We start from the raw sequence: 5,303 nt of genomic DNA, 5'->3' as shown, positions 1-5,303 counted from the left end.
GTTTTAACTCTGTCGCTCTCATAAGAAAGACATCCGAAAACTTCACTCTGATGGTTTGGAATATTCTTCAGATTGTGGAAGTCTCTGCTCTTTGTGAACTTGGAGCTCTAAATGCTAGTTGTTTTTGAAAACTGAGGCCATGAAACATGAGGCACAAATAACCTCAGAGGAGAAGAGTTTAAGTTGTTTCGTTGTTTTGAATTGCCTCTAAAGCAGTGGATGTAGATGCTGTGTGCGCTGCTAAGGAAGGTACTCAGCCTACTCTTTGTGCTTTACACAAGAGACAGACTGTCCCTACCTTGAGAGTCTATAATCTGCAATTAGAGAAATGCAGGAAGCGCTGACAATGGAAAGGGAAAATGAAGGGCATGAAAAACATATGTCAATTATGAATCTTGATAGATCAGATAGACAATTAATTAGAGAACTGCAGAGAGAAAACACGGATAACACTGCTGAGTAGTAGAAGGTGAAAGCATATGGAATTTCAAGTACGCAGAGCCTAATTTGATTACTGCGAGGGTTGTGGGAAATGGTTCTTCACAGTGGGCATGTCTACATGTGAATTTACGCACATCTAAACTTAATGCATCTTAGCCTAAGGAGCGTTAAGGCAATTTAGGTGCATCTACGCGTGCATGCTTTAAGGCACCTTAACACTGCTTGCTGGGTGAATATGTTTGCAGCTTGCCCTGGGCAGCACCTGGACAGTCTTTGGACCCCATAGCAGCATAGCTGGACAGTGCAACCCAGAGCTGGCTGAGAGGGTGGGAGCCTCCAGTCCTCCTGGATGTGATTGACCCAGCCCCGGGCCTGGGCCTAGCTCTAAACCCCTGCCTGTGTTCCTTCCTCCCCAGCACGGGATGAGAGCAGACCATAGCCAAGCCCACGGGGCCCTGCACTGCCACCGGGCACCAAGGTGAAGATGCAGTGGGTGCTGTTCCCCAAGGTGCGGACACTGGAGCTAGATGGAGGTTCTGGCAGCACTGGTACCTGTTGGTGTCCAATCAACTTGGGACTAAGTCAGCAGAGGGGGAAGGTGACATGAGGGCTCCTGTCAAAGCTCAAGGGAAAGCTCCCCCCCCCAAACATCTTCCTGCAGGGGAAAGGGCAATGTGGGCAGGTCCTTTGCTAGCAGCTCCCCCACACCTCTCCTTCAGGTTGGGTTTGTTGACTGGGCAATGCAGCCCTGCAGAGATGGGACACCTTGCTACCCACCCAGGATTCAGGCTACCCTAGAAGCCCACACTGGGACTCCCACTTCCAACAGTGGGTAGGCTAGGATTGCGTCTTCCCCCAGTCTCTGGCATGGCTTTTCCTGCTCCACCTACCTCCATCCCGGGCAAACACCTGGCTTCCCTGCTGGACAGAGACCTGTGAGAGAGGTGGCATAAATGCCTGGGGGCTATGCTTGGCTCAGCCCTGGCAGGCTGTGTGCAACGTGGGTAGGGTCTTGGCTGTGGATGAGGTGGGCCAAGGAGAGAGCCGAGCCCCCACATGCATTGTGCCCAGCCTGCTGGGACTGAGCCAAGCAGGGCCATCAGGAGCTCATGCCACCTCTCCCATGGACAACATCCAGCAGGGAGGCCGGGTGCTTGCCTGGGACAGAGGTGGCTGGAGCAGGGAAAACTGTGCCAGGCACTGCAGGCAGATGCAGTCCCAGCCTACCTGCTGTCCTGGGCTGGGGCCTCAGTGTGGGCTTCTAAGGTAGCCTGAATCCCAGTGAGATGTCCTACCTCTGCAGGGCTGCATTGCCTGGCTAGCAAACCAGCCCCAAGGGAGAGACATGAGAGAGCCACTAGCAAAGGCCCTGCCTGTGCTGCACTGCCCACTTTCCCTGAAGGGAGTCATGGGGGGGTGGGGCTTTCCCTTGTGCTTCGACAGGAGCCCTCGTGCCTCCTGCCCGCTCTGCCAGCTCAGTCCCAAGCTGGTCAGCACACCAACAGGTACCACTGTTGCTGGAACTGCCACTCCAGCTCCAGTACCTGCATCTTGGAGAACAGCACCCACCGAATCTTCTTGGTGGTGCCTAGTGACAGTGTGGGGCCCTATAGGCTCGGCTCTGGCCTGCTCAGTCAACACAGACAGCATTAAGGCATCTTAAGGCATCTACAAGTGGGTTAATGTGCCTTAAGTAATTGCACCTAACTTTGATACCTGCTTTATGCAGGTATCAAATTTAAGCATGATTAGCCTAAAATTCCCATTTGTAATGCGCATTAAGGGTGCATACATGTAGACCTGCACCCTTAATGCATGTTAAAAATAGCTAGTGCACTTTAAATCGGCACATGTAGACATGGCCAGTGGGTGCATCTATAAATGCACTTTATTGCGGAGTTGACTAATTAGCTCTGCAGTAAAGTATCACTGTCTGCACGTGCGCCAGTATTAGGGTATAGAAAATTAATTTGCTCCAGGGACAGTTCTATGTTGCAGCAGAGCAATTACATGTAATGACATGCATGTGTACACAGTAACAGGGGCTGGCTGGGGCATGAGGGTGCAAAAGTGTGGGGACTGCTTCACAGGTTCTGCACCCTCATGCCCCAGCCAGCCCATACACCACCACCCAGAGCCCAGGGCTGACCTCCTGAGCCTGCTATTAGCCCATGGATGCCCCACCCTGGCTCAAAGTGCTGCTGTCCCAGGTGGACGTGCAGATACTGTACCTGGGAGCAGTTGACTCTGACTTAAACAGCTCCAGAGTTTATTGCTTCACATTACTTGAATGTGTAGATATACTCAGTGAGGAGAAAGTAAGTCAGACACAGAATAGTTCAGGGATACGAAACATCAAGAATATTAAACTGGCAACAGTTTTGGTTTTTGATTCACTTTAATTAGAGCTGCTAGATAGTCTCTTTTCTTCTTACATATCAGGTTTTGGGATAGAAATTACCAGAGGGTAATAACTAAAACCATGCAAAATTATTCCAGGCTCCAACTCCACCCCTTTGCTAATTACAGGTGCATTTCTTCCTCTGCAGTCCAGGTTATTTGTTTTCCAGTATATTTCTTCTTCACAATTCATTTCCATGAATGTGATTATTTCCATTTTCTGCTTCAGATAATGAATCACATCTTTGTTTCGAGAGCTTATCTCTCAATCCCCTTTGGGCTCAAATGCATGAAATTTGATGCATTAGCTGTTCTATCTCATTACCTTAATTAGGAATGAAGCTCACTTTTTCAGAAATCACTTGAACCTTACAAAGCATTCATTAAAATTGCTGCTTTTTAAATATATGTCATTGCAGATTCCCGCAAAGAAAATACAAGTAGGAGAAATTGTTCATTGAAGCAAAGGATACAAATCAAGCTGATACAGTTGAATGCTGACATAACTACTTTGGGTATAGCATTTACTATTAGATATTTTAAAGGGATCAAAGGTAATGTGGTAGGAAATATCCAATCCAATTTGCTTACCAAGACTTTGGAGCAGCAATTGTAGCTTAATAAAATCTCTGATGCCCAATCTGAAGCCCATGGACAAGCTGTTGTCTTCCTCCGGAACTGCACACACCTTCCAGGTGGCTGTACCGGTGAGGGTCCTTGGTGCTGAGGTGAGGCTGCATGGGTGTGGAGTGTGATACCAGATGCACATGTACTATGCAAAAGCATGCTGAAGGTTAACAGGCAGAGGCGGGCAGCTGGGATCAGGGACAGAGGACCTCTTTAGAGAGAGGACTATAGCTGGTCCAGATGTCCGATATGGTCCAGCACCCCCTGCTATAGGCCTTTGTCTGCCTTCTTGACATCCTGAATGCCTAATAGTCTCTTTCCTGCCCTACCTGTGTTGTTAATGCTAGTTAAGGAGCAGGCCTTCAGTTCTGCTGGAGGGGAATCTTAGGTGTTTCTCTCTAAAGGTTCACATCCCAGAACAACCCCTTCTCTAGCTCATATGGTGCTAACTCTTTGTGGACACTACACTGGCCTTCCAGGATTACCAGTTCCTCTGACTCATCAGTTACCACCAAGTCTTTGGCCCAATCAGCAGTTCCCAGGGATGGTGCCACTTCAGTATACTACTTGTTTCCCAGGGTTAGTGCTCCTTCTTCTGTGTCCAGGGCTTGCTAACCCAAACTACTCTGCAAGCAATAAGCACACCACATACTCACTCAGGGTACTCTCAGCAGTCTTCCAGCTCCCCATCTAGCTGCTCCATGCCTCATGGTGTGGGCTTCTACAGACAGGAATCCACTTTGCGAAAATCATGACACATTCACACTGAAATTCCTCTGGGGTGTCTCCCCCCTGGCCCTCCCCAGGCTTTTCAGTCCTACTGGGGTTATCCCAGCTCCAGCCCTGCTGAGCTGACTCACAGTTCAAATTCTCAAGTCCAGCTTCCGCAGCTTGTAGCAGCACCTCTCTCCAGCACCATCAGGCTCTGCCTGCCTAGCTTTTCCCCTGAGCTGAGTTTATATATTCTCAAGACCTGACCCTTCTGGCTGAAGAAACCCTGCCTTAAAGGTACCATTCCACCCTTTTCTTCTCTCAGCTCTACACGTTGGGGCCAGGGGTTTCCCATTACAGGGACCATGAAAAGGGCCAACCACTGACATGAAGTAGCCACTTCAGAGCAGCTCCTTCATGGACAGGAAGGCAGTGAGAAATTCTTTTCTCCCTTGCCTTGTGTCCAGGACCTGGCCTAGGTATTTAAAAAGGACATTGGGATCTGGATTTGCCCCTGAAGCTTTGATTCAGCAAAGTCCATGTTTAATTTGCATTGGAGCCAATGAGATTTCAGCATGCATTTTAAGGCTTCCCTGAATAGGAATGGATTAATGCATGTGCTTATGGTTAAGCACTTATGGAGGCCTTTGCTGATTTGGGGGTGTGAGTGCACAGTACCAGTTTTGTTCACAGTGTGTGACGCGCCATACATCTCCAGTGTTTAGTTATACACCTAGGCAGTAAAGGCCAGTATTTTTAAAGACCATGAATGATGTTTCCTCTTTATAGAAAACTAAGAAAAACCAACCTAATCAATATAAAAGGATTGTTCATCCTTCCTTCAAATCCTTCCTTCCATAGGGGGCAAAAAGAAGGTACCGGGTAACGTGAGGCCTCTGCATGACACGACAGGAAATCTGGTCATCACACCAGATGACAAAGTTAACCTTTTTAACAATTTCTTTGAATCCATTTTCCTGAGCAGGGATCAAATCAGCTTCCCCACCAGGACCTCCTCAGGCCCCAGGGGAGGCGCACCCAGGCCTAGGGTCAGTGAGGATCTACTCAGGGAACTTCTGGAAGGACTGAACTTATTTAAATCAGCTGGTCCTAATGATTTCCAC

General features: G+C 48.6%; 1 long non-coding RNA gene across 1 annotated transcript in view; it reads right to left on the bottom strand.

Annotated features, from left to right (window-relative positions):
- Positions 1-3,469: 3,469 nt before the first annotated feature.
- The window catches only part of LOC109305213, a 10,987-nt gene continuing 9,153 nt past the window's right edge, over positions 3,470-5,303 (bottom strand). Inside the window, exon 2 of the long non-coding RNA XR_002099596.1 lies at positions 3,470-3,656. This is a non-coding gene — a long non-coding RNA (uncharacterized LOC109305213). The remainder of the gene's footprint in view (positions 3,657-5,303) is intronic.

Source organism: Gavialis gangeticus, unplaced genomic scaffold (genome assembly GCF_001723915.1).
Source record: "Gavialis gangeticus isolate Ggan-Ray unplaced genomic scaffold, GavGan_comp1, whole genome shotgun sequence".
Taxonomy (NCBI): Eukaryota; Metazoa; Chordata; order Crocodylia; family Gavialidae; genus Gavialis; species Gavialis gangeticus.
Note: the sequence above shows the minus strand (reverse complement) of the source record. Positions and strands in the feature narration are given on the sequence as shown.